Consider the following 19,695-nt stretch of genomic DNA (forward strand, 5'->3'; position numbering starts at 1 on the left):
CTCCACTAGCTCCTGCAGAGATGCATCCAGGTCTATCAATGGTCCATTTTATCCAGTGCTGTTTAATAAGTAAATCGTTTGTATCTGAGGGCGGGGGGGCAGATGAAGTTCAACCAATTTGGTATCTTTCAAAGGATGCAGTATTGTTTACAATGAAGCAGGGAGTGGAAGTCAGACCAAACAGATCTAGAAAAATATGTAATTTTTATCTAGATTTGGATTCGAATTTCCCTGTGTTATTGCAAGGCGTGAGATATTAAGGCTGTGTCTACACCAGCACAAATCTTCGAAATGGCCATGCAAATCGCCATTTCAAAGATTACTATGAGGTGTTGAAATGCATATTCAGCGCCTCATTAGCATGCCGCCAGCCACGGCTCTTCAAAATTGCTGCATTTCGCTCCATCGTGGCTTGTCCAGACGGGGGTCCTTTTCCAAAGGGGATTTCAAAGTTCCAGGGGTCTTTTCAAAAAGGACCCCCATACGGATGAGTTGCCCAGGAATGAAAAGTGGCAATTTCAAAGAGCTGCGGCTGGCAGCATACTAATGAGGTGCTGAATATGCATTTCAATGCCTCATTAGTAATCTTCGAAATGGCCATTTGCATGGCCATTTTGAAGATCTGTGCTAGTGTAGACATAGCCTAAATAAGGTGTGGTGCTCTGGATGCATCTCCTAGAGATGGGTTTGGGCTACCAAGTTCAAAGGGGTTTGGGTGAAGTGTTCTACACCAGACCTGAAAGTCAATCCTAGATATGCAATTCCAGGGTTGACAATTGCATAGATGGAATTGATTTATTTAGGATCAACTTATCTGGCCTTCCTTACAGAGGGAAGTTGATGGGAAAAACTCTCCCATTGACCTCCCTTACTCCTCACGATAATGAGAATAGAGGTCGATTGCTGAGCCCTGGTAGTTTGATTTTGCACATCCCCACTAGGAGCACAAAATCAAACCCTGGAAGGTCAACCCTGGTGAGTCGATCTCTCAGTAAATGTAGATGTACCCTCAGGCCTGTCTCTTATTTTATTCCTTTCAAAACTTCTTTGCTTGTTTTTCTGTATTAGATTACTTATAACCCTACAGCTGGCCACTTCAACAGTTGGTGTGAGACACAACGGGTTAGCCAGACCCCATCCCCCCTCACCTCCCCCACCCCCCATGATCAGACAAGAAGCAAATGTCTCAAAGCTTGTCCAAATTAATGAACAGAGGGATCTATTTTAATCTGTTGCTTTTAAGCGTCAGACTGAAAACACAGCTTCTCATCTTAGGTATGGTTTCCCCAGGAGCACCTCTCATTTCGAAATGATGGAAGCTGCTATACACTTCAATAATGATGAACAATTAGCTGTAAAGTATCTGACAGGCTTATCCGGTCACACAGGCAAGGCGGCTTGGGAACTGAATAAGCAAATGGCTATAACCTCTCTCTCTCCCTTTTCTCTGCTCCTACTCTGGTCAGGTTTGCAGTCAGGGTTATGCATGCCCTGGGCATACGCAGAGGTCTTCCAGGGGTACATTGACTCATCCAGGTCAGCGTTTCTCCAGGAGGGTCATGGAAGCAGTATAGAGGGGGGTCACACATGAAGAGGAAGTAAGGCACTTTTCTGGAGCCCTGTACCACAAAAAACCCTCTTGAAGGCTCTGGCTTCAGACAGCGCTCACAAGCAAAAAGCACTGAAATGTAAGTCCAATGTCTGTATTCCAATCAACTTATATGGTAAAAATGAGAAAAAAGCATGTTTTCAATGATAGCATGTTGTCGCAGGTTTCTGTTTTATGACTGATTTTTGTAAGCAACAGAGAGGTGGCCGTGTTAGTCTGTACTCCAACAAAACAAACCAGCAGAAATGTAGCACTGTAAAGACTAACAAAATAATTTATTTAATGATGAGCTTTTCTGGGATAGACCCACTTCTTCAGAGCAATTTCATAAAAGTAATGAAATAAATTAAATGAAATTGATCTGAAGAAGTGGGTCTGTCCCATGAAAGCTCATCAACGAATAAATCATTTTGTTAGTCTTTAAAGTGGTACATTTCTGCTGCTTTGTTTTTTTGTAAGCAGGTTATTTTTAAGTGAGGTGACACCTGGGAGACATTGAGACAAATCCTGAAGGGGGTACGGTAGTCTGGAAAGGCTGAGAACCACTGTATGTAAGGTATGAAGAAAGCTAAGGGCTTGTCTAGATTACAGAGCCTTGTAACAGTGTAGCTACACTAATGTAGTTACAGCAGTGAAGATACACTGCGTCGATCTGACTTGCCCTGGTAAGGTACCATTGTACACTCCTGCTGCACATCTGGCACTGACATTGCTACAAAAATACCCAACACAGTGAGAGCCCAAAGATAGCTTAGGAAGAAGTAAAAGCAATAAAAACCTCATGTTAAACCTTTCTAGCTTACAGGCAGCAGGGAAGCTTTTTACTCAGTGTTTTGTTGCTGGGAGACAACGACGAAAGCGTATGCTCCAAAATATCTGTTAGTCTATAAGATGCCACAGGATTTCTTGCTGGTTTTGAAGATACAGACTAACCCGGCTACCCCTCTGATACTTGTGCTGGGAGGTTGCGCGCTCTCTGTTTGTTTGTTTGTTTGTTTTAAAATGTTTAAATACATATGAATAAGTAACCGCCTGTGAGCACAGAACTCTGTGTCAGGAGCATCTTGGCTTGAACACAAGGTCTCTTGAGGAGAATGTAACAAGACAGGACAGCAGTCCAGTAGCACTTTAAAGACTAACAAGAGCATTTATTAGGTGATGAGCTTTCATGGGTCTGTCCCACAAAAGCTCATCACCTAATAAATTATCTTGTTAGTCTTTAAAGTGCTACTGGACTGCTTTTTTGTTTTGATAGTATATAGACTAACACAGCTATCTCTCTGTTACTATTAAACAGGACAGGGTTACTCTCCTGCCTCCTTTCCTATAGAACCTGCACAGACATTTCACCAAACCCTTTAAAGTTCCTGTCATCATTTCTACAACTCTCACCATACAATAGCCTATTTATAGAACCACCACTGTGTCTTCTGGTCTTCTGCCAAGAATGTAAAGTCTCTTCCTGCCCCAAGGCTTCCATTCAACTGAGCTAAACTAGTCCTGGTCCCCTCTCTCCCCTTGGCATTTCCTTCCTGCTTCTTTATCAGCCTTGGGCTCATAGGCTAATTGTCTGATCTCACCCAGCGGATCCAGCCTGATTACCTATTACCCCCATCATCTTTCTCAAGGGGAATTAATTAACAGCAGAGTGATCAGATTGAAGGATCACCTGTTCCACCCCTGCACTCTGCCACGGGGTACACCTACACTAGTAGTAGTAGTAAGCTTGTTCCACTCTCACATCTTGCAGCATAGGCCATTGACCGCCATTTGCCTGTGTCCCCTGTCCAGGGCGACCTTTTCCAGTTCTGATCAGGTGTATCCCATCTTTTTAGTGTCGGCCTTCAGGTCTCTATGCCATGTGTTTCTTGGACATCCTCTTCTCCCTTTTTCTTGGGGGTTCCAACTTAAGGCTTGCCTTGCGGTGTTTGGTTTTCTAAGGGTATGACCAATTCATTGCCATCTTCTCTTCCTGATTCCTTCTTCGGCAGGAAGTTGGTGAGTCATCTGCCACAGATCTTGGTTGTTGATGGTGTATGGCCAGTGGATGCGGAGGATTTTACGGAAGCAGTTATTGATAAACCTCTGATTTTTTTGTTTGTTTGTTCTTTTTACAGTCCTCTTTGTTGTTCTCCAAGTTTCTGCTGCACACAGTAGGACTGATTTGACATTGGAGCTGAACTACTTGAGCTAAGTCTGAGTTCTGATCTGTTTAGAATTCCAGATGTTTTTCATGGGAAGAAAGACTATTCTTGCTTTCACATTTCTCGCTCCCATATCAGCATGAGTGGCCCCCTCTTTACAGACGCTGCTGCCCACATATGTGAAGAATTCAACTTTTTCCAGCACCCTGCCACCAAGTATGACTGTCTCTGTGCCACTGATGTTGATTTTCAAGATCTTAATTTTTCCTCTGTGGATGTTCAACCCAGGACCCAGTCTCTCTCTTCTCCTGCCCTGGCTGAAAAAAAAAAAAAAAAAAAAGGTAGTGAGTCCAGAGCTTGGTCAACTGAGTCAGGCTAACGGGACTAATGTTTTGGGGTTAACTGTATCTATAGACACTGGGACTCAGGCTGGGGCTGGAGGGGGAAGGGTCTGGAAGCCCAGGCTACAGCCCAAGCCAGATCATCTACATGTTAATTTTTAGCTCCACAGTACAAACCCCACAAGCCCAAATCAGTTGACTTAGGCTTTGAGACTCACTGCTTTAGGAGGCGTTTTGCTGAATTGATGTGCCCACTGATTCTCTGTGTGGTCTTCGACCTTGCTGTTTATAGTTTCCTTCTGCAAAATAGGGATAATGATGCTGACCTACGGGACAGAGATGTGGAGATAAATTGTCAGCATTTCCCAAACTGTGTTCTGTGGAACACTGGTGTTCCGTGTGATGTGAATAGGTGTTCCGTGAAAAAATATGGTGCTAGTGATATTTTTCATTCTAAAATATTAACTATGAAATTATGTGTGTATCGCAAATACTAAGGTATTTGAATAGTAGATTGTAGGAATATTAATATTTATAATGCATTCATAATAGTATAGTTATTATGCAACTCATGTGAAAACAATCAGAGTCGATTCAGATTGTTTTGGCACGAGTCATGTTCAGATGTGGTGCTGCACCTGATAAGAGGAACCAACTCTCCAGCATCATTCCTAATATTAAGCAGATCAAAAGATGCAAAACCACTCTTCCCATTAAAAAAAGAAAATCAGCCATCCTCCTATCAGAAGGGCATTAGTTGCTCATTCAGATGATTTTTTCTTGTTACTTTTTTTCTTAGTAAAATAAAAGACATCTAAGAAATCTCTTTTAAATCAAGTTCTGAGCACTATGTGACACAATTTTTTGGTGTGAAACCTTCGAGCCCTCTTCTCCCCCAGCCCCAACCCCGACCAGTATGTATGTGGTCCGTCATTATATTCCAAGCCCAAAAGTGTTCCATGGTCAAATTCATTTGGGAAACACTGATTTAAATAATAGCTGTATAGTGTCTTATATTCTTTTTCTTTAAAGGGATCTATTATCAGTATAATATCAAATGGATTTTCTGATGCAAAAGTCATGCTTCATGAACAATAGAGTCACCTTTAATAATCTCCTGTAAAAAAGAATTTCTAGTCAGTGTCAGAGTCTAACAGTTTGACATTTGTTTTTATTCCTGATTGGAACAAGGAGTCCATGTTTAGTAATGTCTTGCAGGAGAAAATTCAGAAAAATTTTAAATAAAAAGCATTGACATGTTTCATTTGATCATGCCAAAACGTATTATAATCAAGTTTCATTTTGTTTAGACTTTATGGCTACTTCTACACGAGAGGCTTTTCCTGCAAAACTGGGCTTTTGTCAGGAAAAACAATGGAGCATCTACATGCAAAATGCGCTTCATCAATAGTTTGTCGACAAAACCTGGCACATCTGCTGGCAGAGTTATACGTCTCCACTTAATGGCTCTCTCGACAGTGTTCTGCCAACAAAACAGCCGTGTAGATGCTTTAGGACTCTTTTGTCAGCAGACAGTGGTTCTGGTTCACTGGGCAGCTCTGAGAGCAATCCTGTTTGCAGAGCTTCCGGTCAGCCATTCTGTGGAGAGAGGGCCAGGCAGTCTGGCTGCTCCCTGTCAATAGAGCAAATTGCTCTTTCAATCTGTTTTTTATGCAGACACAATCTGTCAACAGAAGTTTTGCCGGGAAATCCCTTCCAACAGTCCCTTTGTCAACAGAGGCTTCTCGCGTAGACATAGCTTTTATGTTTTATTTACAGTATTATTGTCAAAGTCCATAGACAATGAAACTGGTAAAGTCTAAAAAAAAAAGTTTTACCATCTCAAAACAATGTGACATTACTGAAACATAAATTGTCATTCTACCCATTCCCAAAGAATCTTTGGATGTCAGTGAAAATGCATGTGCTGAGAGGAAACCGTTCTGTCAAAAATATTGCCCTGCTCTAGAGCACCATATAATCTTTGGGCACAAGGTACATTCTTATGCATTTTATATCAGGTCAGCTGTCACTTGCCTTGCTCACCCAACATTCCCGTTGACTTTGAGGGGGCTGTTCAGGTGAGAAAGCAAATCGGAGTTGGCCCAAATTGCATTCCCCAGCTCGCAGTGAAATAATCAAAACAAAAAGCAGTCAAGTAGCACTTTGAAGACTAGCAAAATAGTTTATTAGGTGAGCTTTCGTGGGACAGACCCACCTCTTCAGACCATAGCCAGACCTGAAGAAGTGCGTCTGTCCCACGAAAACTCACCTAATAAACTATTTTGCTAGTCTTTAAAGTGCTACTTGACTGCTTTTTGTTTTGATAGTGTATAGACTAGCACAGCTTCCTCTCTGTTACTATTCAACATGCAGTGAAATAATGTTTCACAGTTACTGATTTAAGGGCTGCCTGGTGGGTTTTGAACCTCGAAGAGATCTGTATCAGAGAGGTAGCCAAGCTAGTCTGTATCTTCAAAAACAACAAGAAATCCTGTGGCACCTTATAGACTAGCAGATATTTTGGAGCATAAGGTTTTGTGGGCTTCATCAGATGCAAATCAGTGTATTCTTTCTTTATCTCTGTTTAAGGGGACATGTCCATAAAGAATTAGACATGTGAGCTTCCAACAAGCTGAGGCTGTGAGATAATGTGCTAAATGTAGAAGGAAGCTGCTAGTCAATAAAATGTGTATTACCATAGTATCTCCAGGAATACCATCACACTTCCATTATGTGGGCAGATCTTCATCTCAAAGAAACAAAGGTGAACACCCCTCCAATATCAGCAAATAGCAAATACTTAACAAATCTTTTCCTGTCTGTCCTCTCCCTAAGCCATTGTTAAACTAATTGACCTCTTTGTAACAAAGGGAATTTCATTCCTTCACTTAGTATGATGTCACTTAGGTCTCAGTCCAAAACACACTGAAATCAATGGAAGGGAACCCAATGACTTCAGTGGGCCTTTGGTCCTCAGTTCAAAAAGACAGAGCCCTGTTGATGTCAGTGGAATTACTCATGTACTTAAGATGAGTGTTACTTGCTGAATCAAGACCTCAAGATTCTCTGTCTACTACATCCTAAGAATTTTTGCCATGTTTAGACTTGGAAAGGCACTGGAGTGACATGAGCTGACATTTCTCTAGCTTTCAGATTTATACCCCTTGCAAAAACAATTTATGCTGTTTTTTTTCTTCTTTCTTTTTTTCAGGATCTGAGCCGTTAATACCACCTGTCTTGTTACATAGGAATGTCTTTTCTTCCCCAGAACTGTGTTATTCAAGGGAATTCCCTCTGCAGGCTAAAAGAAATTTGTAATCTTAAGGATTGCATACTGACATTTGTGTTTCCTTTGAGAAATAGCTTTCTAAAGGAAAGAATCAGCAGTGAACATTATGAATAGAGACAGACAGCATGTTAGTCTGTATTCTATCAAAACAAAAAAGCTGTCGTAGCACTTTAACGACTAACAAAATAGTTTATTAGGTGATGAGCTTTCACAGGACAGACCCACTTCTTCAGATCATAGCCATACAATTTTTGAACCTCTGTGCTTTATATACTGAGTCTGTTCTGGTATGGCTGTGATCTGAAGAAGTGGGTCTGAACAAGCTCATCACCTAATAAATTATTTTGCTAGTCTTTAAAGTGCTACAGGACTGCTGTTTTGTTTTCATTTAACATTATATATGACAAGTCTTTTCTTTTCCCAGTGGAATTGAAGCATGATGGGCTGTGCCTATTTCACACTACTAAAGATTTGTAAGTTTCTATGGTCCAGTTCTCCTCTCACTCACTCCAGTTTAAATTAGAAGCAATACTGTTGAAGTCAGTGAAGTTACTCTAGTATAAAACTGGAGTATGTGCCAAAAGGATCAGGCCCTGTCACCTGATCATTGTCCACCTATTGAAGTAAAAGGTTGTGCTTTTTTCTAGGTTTCACATGGAAAAAATGTGAATTTACCAAGGCATACACACAACCCGGTAGTTCATGTAACGCCCTGCAACCACAGTTCAGCATCTGAATGTTCAAATCATTCAAAGGGATTTCCAGGGTATAAAGGTTAAGGCTATGTCTATCTGAGCAAGCCTACAGCAGCTGTACTGCTGTGAAATTGCTCGTGTATCCATTCTATGCTGACAGGAGAGCTCTCTCTTGATGACATAACACTGCATAAAATGCCACTTACTCCAACAAATCTTCTGTTGCTCAAGGAGATGTTTTCTTCCCAGAGTGTAGTAAAGTAGACCTGGCCTCAGTAGTAATCAGTGCCATAGGAGGAAGGAAGGGAAAAGGGGGGAAATAATCTTACTGCAAACATATGTTAGAAGTGGGGTATGAAGTTCTTTGGCTTGGCATAGAATGAGTGAAAATTAAGAGAGTCCAAGGGCCCACTTCTCCTCACATTTATACCAGTTTCACATTGGTATAACTCTACAGACTTTTGAGGCAGTTACTCCTGATTCACGTGTCAAAATTCGGCTGCCCAAGAAGATCTGTTAACCTCATACGTCTGTTCCACGATGACATGACTGGCTTTGTTCTTTTGACTGGTGACTCTTTAGATCCATTTGAGATATCCAATGGTGTGAAGCAAGGGTGTGTGCTGGCCCCAGTGCGCTCACGTGCATCCTCAGCCATGCAGTTAGGGACCTGGACCATGGAGTACATACAACACAGGCTTGATGGGTCACTTTTTTGACCTTCGTTGTTGAATGCTAAAACCAAGACGCTTGAAAGGCTCATCCTTGAAGCCCTTTTTTCTGACGACTGTGCACTTATGGCACACAAGGAATCTGATCTCCAGCTCATCGTCAACAAGTTTGCTGAAGCCACTTGCTGCTTTGGTTTGACCATCAGCCTAGGAAAGAACGAGGGACTGTTTCAGCCTGCTCCAGCTTCTGCTGCTCTCCTCCCTATTGAAGGAACAGAGTTAAAAACAGTGGATGAGTTCAAGTACCTCGGCAGTGTGATAGCCAATGATGGCTCCCTCGACAAAGAAATCAAAGCCGGGATCTGCCAGGCCAACCAGGCACTAGGACGTCTGAGAGCACAAGTGTTGAATCAGCACAGTATCCGACAGTCCACTAAATTTAAAGTATACAAGGTTGTAGTTCTGACCAGTCTCCTGTATGGATGTGAAACCTGGACCTTGTACAGAAAACGTGAAACTGATGGAGCACTTCCACATGTGCAGCCTGAGGTCAATTTGACTGAACATTTGATGGCAGGACAGAGTCACAAACCTGGAATTCCTTGACAGAGCAGGAACCACAAGCACTGAAGCCATGATTCTGAAAGCCCAGCTTTGCTGGACAGGGCATGGCACACGAATGGAGGAGTCAAGAATCCCTAAGTATCAGAGAGGCAGTTGAGTTAGTCTGGATCTTCAAAAATAACAACAAGTCCTGTGTCACCTTGTAGGCTAACAGATATTTTGGGGCATAAGCTTTCATGGGCAAAGACCCACTTCGTAAGACCCGCATCCCTAAGCAACTCCTCCATGGTGAACTCTCCCAGGGCAAAAGGAGTCAAGGTAGGCCTCGCAAGAGGTATAAAGACTGCGTGAAGGCCAACATTGCTCATGCTGGATTGAAGCCAAAGCAGCTAGAGCAGCACGCAGGAGACTGAACAGGCTGGTGTGCTCTCCTATGACACACATATGTCAACTTCCAGGAGCAGAGATGCATACACCTGATTGATGCTTGTGAAAGGAGAAAAGCAACAGCAGCAGCCACACCAGCAGAGCCAGGACAACTCCCTTGCCCCTGCTGTGAACGCTCATGCCATTCAAGGCTTGGACTCCTCAGCTACATGGGAATCCACAACCAATGAGCCTGTGCAAGCTCATGACATCATCGGATACCATGGACTACCAAGGAAGGACACTGGTGGAAAAGAGAGGGACACAAGACCCCAGAACTGGAGGAGAGTGACATCAGGACTACACTAGACCTTGGGAGGCAGGCCTGTTCTTGCTTACAGACAGCCTGCCAACCTTAAACAAATCCTCACCAGCAACTATAGACCACAACAGTAACTCTAAATCTGGAACCAATCCCTGCAATAAACCTTGCTGCCAACTGTGCTCACATATCTACCAGCGATACCATCACATCAACCATATCATCAGGGGCTTTTTCACCTGCACATCTACTAATATAATATATGCCATCATGTGCCAGCAATGGCCCACTGCAATTTACATTGGCCAAACTGGACAGTCTCTACATAAAAGAGTAAATGGACATAAATCAGACATCAGGAACGGCAACATACACAAACCCACAGGAGAACATTTCAATCTCCCTGTACATTCAATAACAGATTTAAAAGTAGCAGTCCTACAACAAAAAAATTTCAAAAATCAAATGGAGAGAGAAATCTCTGATATGCAATTCATTTGCAAATTTGACTCTATCAACCAAGGATTAAACAGAGACTGGGAGTGGCTGGCCCCTTACAGAAGCAGTTTCTCTGTACGGAAAGTTCACCCCTCCACATTAGAATCTGAAAATGGGCCACATCCCCCCTGACTGATCTGACTTGTTTTTTTAACTCCTCTCTTGATGTATAACACTGATAATAGGCCATTTCCACCCTGACTGAATAGACCTTGTCATCTATGGCCCTCCCTTTTACTGGGACCCCACTCTTTAAATACTCCTCTGAACCTCCCTCTCCCCACTCATGCATCTGATGAAGCAGGTCTTTGCCCACAAAAGCTTATACTCCAAAATATCTGTTAGTCTGTAAGGAGCCACAGGCCTTCTTGTTGATTTTGAAGATACAGACTAACTCAGCTACCCCTATGATGAATTACATTTAAGGCAATATTCATGGAGAGGACTGGAGAGGTAGTGGTACCAGAAAGGACTGGAGAGCAGATTGGAAAATGAGCCTATACTCCAAAATATCTGTTAGTCTATAAGAGCCATAGCACTTCTTGTTTTTAAATGTCATTGTGAGCCTTTCTTTTCCTAATTCACACTGGCCATTGTGACATAAACGTTATTCTTAAGTCTACTCTGGGTTTCTAAAGTCTCCCTATATGTTCACACTCTCCTGAACATTCTATGATTCTCCAGTGCTTACATCCAACCACTTAGGCTTGGTCTACACTAGGCAGGTGAGTCAGTTGAAGATTCTGTGGCAACTGGAAAGCTAGAATTGACTTATCTGCAATTGACTTACCTGGCTGTCTTCATAGAGGGAGGTCGATGGGAGAAACTCTCCCATCGACCTCCCTTACTCCTTGTGATAGTGAAGAGTACAGAGGTTGACTGCCAACCCCAGACAGATCAGTTTCACACATTTCTACCAGGTGCATGAAATGGAATTACGGAAGATCGACCTTCACATAATGTAGGAATACCTTAGGTCTTATATTTTCTCCCTGCACTCCAGCTGGATGTGTATTTATATACTAGGATGTATGTCCTATTCCCTCTGTGTGTGTATGGGCATCTGTGCATTATATGAAATAAGAGCAGTTACATGTGGAAAACAAAGTTAAAAAGTGTGAACAGGAATAAGACAGGAGCAAACAATGGTTTATTTAACTCTGCATAATCACAGATGTATGGGAAAACTCACCCACTGTTTGGGGTAGGAATGTTGCAAGAGAAGCAAATGTAACCCTGTGAAAAATAAACAGAAATAATCACAAAAACAGATGGACATCTCCTAATCCCCGCTAGCCTAGGGCAGGATTTTACTCGTGTTTTTAGACGATTCCCTTTTCTAAATACTGCTATCAACAAAAATCTGTTTTTTCTGGCAGATGCTGTGGCTGCCAGCTATGCTCTAATTTCCACACTCCCTATCCATTGCTTTCTAAGCTTCGGTCAAAAAGTCACTGTTTCAATACAAATCAAATTCACTGAACTCTGACAAGAGACCGTCTCACCAATTATTGCTTTCTGTCTAACAAGGGGAAGTAATCCTTGGGACATCAACCGCTTCCAGAAGAATGTTTTGAAAGGCAGTGCTTCTGCCACTCAGATATACTGCTCAGAGAATATTTTACTTTCAGCCACTTCACACAGGAATGCACAACAGGGCATGTTTGCTGAAAAAGTGTTGTTAGCACAGAGGTACAGCTTGCCTAATGTTGGTTTCTGCCCCTCCAGAACACACATGGTGGCTAAATTTACACCCCCTGGAATCCACCCAACGTCTCCCTTACATTGAACCCTGCTCCCGTTAACATATGCACCAGCCCTTCTCTGCCAGCTCATAGGATTTTTGTCTTGACTAAGATACTATATTTGTATTAATGTATTACTCAGAAGACACAGAACAGAACCCCACTGCGCTTGGCTCTTCACAAACAGAACTGAAAGTTGGTCCCTTCTCCCAAGAGTTTACAGTATAAGTAAAATTGGTGTTAGCTTGGGTAAACAAATTCAGGCTAGCTACACCCGATCTATACTTGACCACTTCGCCTGCTCCAGACAAACCCCCATTGATTTGCCAGGTGTTGTTATTCACCCCTGTCTTAATGATTCCCGGTAGGTAGACAGGACCTTTGGTTCCTCTGTCTGAGTCTTGTGAGGCAGAGTGGTGTGTTGCAACAGACTGCTGGAACATAAGGGTACAGCACAGAGACTGCATGGCCCTGTGTGAACGCCAGTGCAGTGGTAGAGCTGTGTCTAGCCATTGAGAGTATGAGAGACCATGTTAGACTGGGGTGAAGCATTCCCGTGGTTGCTAGTGCTGGGTACGTTAAGGTTGCCGCTTCATAGCTTTCCCAACAGCCTGTCATCTGTAGAAAAGTACTGAGTGAAATTTAAAACATTTATTTAGGATGAAAATTAAAATCGGAAGTTTCTAAGGTCCTGGGTGGATTCGCTAGGGACAGTTCAAGAAGAGATGGTCTGTCAACACTGCAAATGGACATGTGATTGTAGCATAAGTAGGGATATTTATACTAGCTTTAATTTCGTTAGCTTGTGTGACAATAGCAATGCAGACATGGTGGCATGGACCCCAGCATGAACTAATAGCTGGAGTATGTATCCAAGGTCCCTGGAAGTCTTGCACTGGGATAGTTGGTGCATGCCGAAGCCTGTGCCACCATGGCTTCATAGCTACTATTACCCGTGCTATCTAGATCAAAGCAAGCATTGGCAGACACATAATTAAACCTTAATATGCAATAAGAAGAGAGAGAAAGAGAGACCCAGACTGCAAAACAGATACGCTGACTATTCCATTTCATTAAAACTCTTTGAAAGAGTTTGTGTTTTTGCAAGTAGAATAAAAGCAAATTTCAAACCTGGAAGGTTTCCGCAAAAGCAGAATTGCCATTCTCAGGCCAACTCCGAGAGATACACATTGAGCAGAAAAGAATGGTTTGGGTTAGGAAACAAATCATAGGAAAGTTGGGTAAAGCAGTGTCAATTCAAATCCTTTGGGAATCTCTGGGGCCCGCTTGGAATGCTAGTTTAATGTTTACTACTGTGCTATGTGGTTTGGATAGTGACCTAAATTATGACAGTAATTTGAGTCCCTTGGGCAAGCAGGAATACCTTTCACCCCGTGTGTGTGTGTGTTTGTGTACACACAGCTTGAACCTCTCTCATGTGGCACTCACAGGACCCGACTGGCAAACGAGAGATTTGCCAGACCATGGGAAGTCAATATTGTCCAGCAGCATTAACAATATGTCCACTGCTTACTGGGCCCTTAGAAGACATATAGGGTAAATTACAGCTAAATGACAGCACGGAACACCAAGAGCCTGGTCTGGTGCCTGGAAACAAACTTTATGGGGCCACAGGAAACTTGGCCACACTCATGATAAGTGGTCATCCAGCTAACTAAAATCATGCTGGATTATGGATGTTGCCAGACAAGAAAGTTCTGGATTAGAGAAGTTCAGTATATACATATCCTGTTTGAGGCTATGTTGCTTCCACAGTATCTAGTGCTCTGGAGAGCTCAAGCTGTTGTCACCAGAAAACTCCAATATAACACGGAGGCTCATTCACAAACCAGTCCTGGTTGCACCACCTGTCTGTCCTTCCAGCTTGCAGTGGAACTGACTTTCACCTCTCCACGCTTGCATTCCATAGAACTTTGAGGCAGGTAGTATGGAGAAAATGGTATACTCAGTTGAAGGCCCAGGGAGGCCCAGGTTTGCCTGAATTGGCTCTGAGGTTTGTGGTTGAGGCTTTATACTTGAGCTAGGTGGAATCACAGTTTCACATCCCAACAGGTACAAATCAGCCTCATTGTTGCCCCAAATCAACTGGGATTTCTTTGCTAACTGTGTTAGGCAACAGTAAGTTTCACTGTGTAGGCAGAGCCGTGTTCTCTCTGGCCTTCTCAGTAACCGTATCTGATAACTTACTTCTTGTATCTATTGTTAGTACAACTGATGGGACACTGGCAGGCCCTCTAATGGGGGAGATGGCAAAGGGGGCAGTTGCCCAAGGGTCTGGCATTTCAGACGGGCCTGGCTTTGTCTGTGGCAGCAGCTGGAGCTCCAGCCACTTTTTGAAGTGCCACAATAGCACTGCTCTGCGCTGCTTTGAAGGGGAGGAGGGCCCAGCTCTGTGGCCCAAGGGCCCAGCATTGTAGTCCAGGTGGCACTAAGGGCTGACTGCCTTAAGGCCCAGCCCTTCTGCCCTTGGCCCTGCCCCTTCCGGGGGCATGGAGCCAGATCCCACTCCCACCTTTCCCCGGGACCTACGGTGACTGTTGGTTCCACTGGAAAGTGGAATTCCTGATATTTCCAACAAAAAAAGATTGTTCTGAATTGGAATCAATAGCTGCAATTTTTAATACTCTGAAATATTTCATTTGGGAGCATTAAAACATGTGACTTTGATCATGCTGAATCATTTTGCTTTTAGAAAGTAAAACATTGATTTATTTTAAGTTGCATTATATTAGATACATTAAAATTAATTAGATATGAAAGTTAAATATGTTCTAGCTAATAAAAACAAAACAGAACTGCACGCAAATGAAACAAGAACGTCAGAATGGTTTATTTCTATTTTTTCCATGAGAAATGTAATGGAAATTGTGTTCCTGCAAAACACATCAATTTTGAGAAAACTGTATTTTTCAAGAGAATATTGCTAATAATGGAAAATATTTTTAGCAGCTCTAATTATTATATTTTACATTAAGCAGTTCTGCCTGAATTCCCTATTTAGTTTCAACCAACTAATTTGTTTTCTATTTTAATTCCTTACCATTTAAAAAGCCCTCTAGTAAACATACTAACCTTTCATAAATTTTATATTTCTCCTGCTGATAAGTGGTTAGCGTACAGGACAAGGAAGTCAGGATGCTTGGATTTTATTTATGATCCTGTTCCTGATGCTGAAAAAATCACTCAGCCTTCTTGATCCTCCATCAGTCCATCTGTAAAATGGGGTTATACTAATTAATTCACTATTACTTTTTACCTTGATTAAATGTCTGGAAAGTGCTTTGAGCCATTTACATGAAAAGTATTATATAAGTGCAGTTGCATTAAGCTAGATTTATCCCTGATATAATTGCATTGATATCTGAGGGTTTCCATCATAAATTAATTTGGTGCATTATTTTATAATCTCCTATCGTCCAAAGACTGTAAACCCAACTTCTTTAATTTTTCTTAATTAAGTTTTTTGTTTGTTTTTTGAGGAGGAGAAGTTGTATTGTCATATTGCCTACAAGCCCCAGTCATGGAACCCATTGTACTATATGTACATGGAACAAACAGACAGTCCTTGCCCCCAAAAGCTTTCAGTCTAACATAGGACAGAGGACTACACTAGCATAGGTGTACTAGTACTAGCATAGGTGTCTGCTACAGTGACTGCACCATTTAAAATAATGGAACTCCACAAAAATATTTGAAACTTAATTCTGGCATCAAAACATGGTTCAGTTCTATCTTCTGCCTACATTATTATGAGTGGCATTGGTAGCACCATTTCGAGGTACGGTTGTAAATCACTTCCCCTCATCTGTCCCTGTTTTCAGTTGCTTATAACTTTGCCAGACTTCAACTGTTTGGAATGAAATTTTCTATGACTGGTATCGATCTGCCTTGGGCTGAGTTTCTTTGGTGTGTTTCAACTAAAATGTTTCCAAGCACAAATTCAGGAAAAATATGTCATTAAAAATAATTCTTACAACCGTCTGACTGAGATGCTATAGCACTTCTAATCTTCTGAACTTCTGATCTGAAGGCTGGATAAATACATAACAGGGATGATATAGATGGTGTTGGGTCCTGCCGTCAGGGCAGGGGACTAGACTTGAAGACCTTTTGAGGTCCCTTCCAGTTCTAGCATTATATGATCTTAGGAAAGGGATTTGACATTTTGCAGTGGCATCCCCCGGGACCAAGGGATGTGCCTTTCGCTGTCCCTGTGAAAATAGTCACGTTTGGCCAAGCTATAATCCTTTCACTGTTTCAGTTCACACATGCTCAACTGAGACACTTTAAAGGTAGTGGCTAAGGGGGGTTGGGGTGATGTCTTTGGCTAGGGATGCAGGCTTGGGGCTAGGGCTGGGGCTGGGAATCAAGGGTTTGGGGTATAGGAAGGGAAGTGTGCTGGATAGGTTGCAAGCACCAGGATGGAGTCTAGGTGTGGGGGGCCCTCAAGCTAAGGCTGGGAGGTTAGGGTGGAAGGGGGTGTGAAGTCTCGGTGGCGCTTACTGCAGCTCTCAGGAAGCGGTTCCAGGTTGCTGCAACACCTAGGCATGCAGAGAGGCTCCACTCACTGCTCTTGTGTCTGCCAGTGCTACCTCTGCAGCTTCCTTTGGTGGTGATCCCCAGCCAATGGGACCCGTGAATCCAGCATTCAGGGCAGGGCCAGAGGACGGAGTCTCCCTATGCTTAATGGACACGGGAATCTAGTGGTCGCTTCTGGGAGCCACATGAAGCCAGAGCAGGTAAGAAACCCTCCTGTCTTACCCCTGGGCTCCTGCTGTGCTGCTGACTGGACTTTAATGGATAGGTCTGTGGTGTCAACCAGAGCCATCAGGGTCCCTTTTTAGCCAGGTGTTCTGGTTGAAAGCCGGATGCCTGCCAACCAGGGTACCCCCTAATTGTTTTCATCCATGGGAAGAATGAATTTTGTTATGTGCACCAATGCATGTGCTGATGTGCACCACCAACGGGCACGCACGCTGCCCACTACTGGTGCTCTGCTGATCAACCGGTCAGCACCCCAGCCTCCCTGGGGTAGCCGCCCAAGTGCCCAGTTTATGGGGATCACTGCTGGCAACCCTAAGAGGGGTTGGAATAGACTGAGCTAGACACAGGCTAGGGCAATAGATCAGGAAGGTTTATAGCCATGAGCGAGCACTGCCAGCCAGAGCTTAGTATTGAACCCAGAAGTCTATCTGCATCCTGCTGCTGTCACCTTCCATCCAATTTACAGACATTCTCAGGACTCACAACAGCTAAAAATCAGTCTATAGGCATCTCTAATAGGGCACTAATAATCGGGGACTATTTTTTTATCTTAAATTCTCCATGCCTCAGTTTCTCCAACTCTAAGATGAGGATAATGATGCCCGTCACTTGACAGGTGTACTGTGAAAATATAATCATTCACACTTAGAGTCCTCAAATGCCGCAGTGCTAAATGTAATAAAGAATCCCACAAGGAAATGAATAATTCTGTCTTCGGAGCTGGGTTTGAATAGTGGGCAGTAAATAAAGCCTGGGCCTACTGAAGGAGGAGCTTAAAACAAAATACTTCACAGATACTCATTAAGGCTACATCTACACGACAACCCTATTTTGAAATACAAAAGGCACTTCACAAGAGCATTTCTGGATCCATAGTGCCACTAGAACCCATTGTGGCCTATTTCAAAATAGGCCTTATTTCCCATGAAATAAGGTTTACTGGACTCAAAATAATGCGCCCACTATTTTGGAATAGCGAGTGCATCATATAGTAATGCCAAAGTTATTTCAAAATAACTGCTATTATTTCAAGATAACTTGGCTGTGTAGACATAGCTTAAGTGAAGACTGAAACTGTAGATTAGAAAGTTTGGGGGCTGATTCTCTGTCACTCACACACATGTAAATTAGGAGCTATGCCTTTGAAATCAACAAATTTACACTGAGTACCAAGGCATGGAGTACGAGAATCAGGTCCTGAATCTACTAGAAGTCCAAATCAAAGGTGCTGTTCCCTGCTGCAGTATTCTGTAAACTAAAGCTGTTCAGCAAAACCAAATATTTTGCTTTAATGTCCCTTTTGTTTTTGATTTAAGCATAGTAAAAGCTGCACAGTTCATTTGTATGAAGCCCCCTGCCCCATTTCTTTTCCATCTCCAGTCTCATGGTTTGAATTTTTGTAGGGGGTCACACCTTTGTCTCTCATCCAATAATAGATAATAGATTACATCAAGCTATTTGCTGAGTTAGCCAAAATAGATTAAGTGGCATTTTCAAAGGTTTTGGGGAAGACAGTAATCAATACAAGCAAGGAGATAATCAGGAAGTTGGTTAGGATAAAGATAGCACTGAGTTATCCTTCATTTGGGACTGAAAGTAGGAAAAGATAAAAAGATGAAAGAAAAGGAAGAACAAAGAGTAAGTATTTCTCTGGTGGAGAAAGAAAAAAGATTTTGTAAAGTCACATTTTTCTTTCTAGGTCTTATAGTAAATACATCGTTGCATCTGATGAAGCAGGTCTTTGCCCACGAAAGCTTATGCTCCAAAATACCTGTTAGTCTATAAGGTGCCACAAGACTTCTTGTTGTTCTCGAAGCTACAGACTAACACGGCTACCTCTCTGATAACATAGTGGTATATGACTGACTTGTGCAGGGCTTGAATAAAATAGTCTTTACTGCATGTCTGTGTTACTATATGCTAAACCAAGTGAATTTCACAAATACTAGTAAACAAAGTTCATGGGCTCACACGAAGTTTGACCACACCCAGGATAAGTGGTTGTTCAGATAACTAAACTCATGCCAGATTAGGGATTGCCAGACGAGAGAGTGCTTGATGAAAGAGGTTCAACCCGTACTCAGGACAAGATCAGTGTGATGCTCAAAGCCTATGTCTACACTAGGAAGTAAAGTTGCATTTATTGAAGTTGACTTTATACCACTAGATTTTATAAAGTCGATGGTAAGTGTCCACACATTTGGAAAGTGAACATAGTGTGTTCCCATTACCTTTGCTAAGTTTGACTGTGCCAGCCGTGCACTGTTGGCACTTATCCCACAGTTCCTGCACCCTCTTTGCATTCTAGGTTTCTATGCCAGTGTGTTATGGGGAAAAAAAGGTGTTGCAAGTGGTTGCAGGTGCCTGCTATCATCACCCCAGAGTGCATTGTCCTCACTCGCCAGTCCTCTTGAAAAGAAACTGCCTTATGCATTGTCACACCATTTTTCCATAGCTGTTACAAGGTTAGTGGGCCAGTCCTGAGAAATGTAAAATGCAAAAGTAAAAATCTGAAACATTTCAATTTGGACCTACTGAAAAGTTGTTTTTTTGGTATTGTTGAAATGCTTCTTTTTGATAGTGTTATTTTCTTCATTTCATGTTGACCTGTCAGCCAGGAGGTGGTGGTGAGGCAGCTGCATGGTGCGGGGGCTGGCAGAGAG

The 19,695-nt window shown here is 42.6% G+C and overlaps 1 long non-coding RNA gene across 1 annotated transcript; it reads left to right on the top strand.

Moving 5' to 3' along the window:
* Positions 1 to 1,628: 1,628 nt before the first annotated feature.
* On the top strand, positions 1,629 to 18,883 carry LOC142010353 (uncharacterized). Its single transcript, XR_012644774.1, has 4 exons — positions 1,629 to 1,688; positions 7,811 to 7,859; positions 16,855 to 17,007; positions 18,732 to 18,883. It is a non-coding gene; the product is annotated as an uncharacterized LOC142010353 (long non-coding RNA).
* Positions 18,884 to 19,695: the final 812 nt, after the last annotated feature.

This window comes from Carettochelys insculpta, chromosome 3 (assembly GCF_033958435.1).
Source record: "Carettochelys insculpta isolate YL-2023 chromosome 3, ASM3395843v1, whole genome shotgun sequence".
Lineage (NCBI taxonomy): Eukaryota > Metazoa > Chordata > Testudines > Carettochelyidae > Carettochelys > Carettochelys insculpta.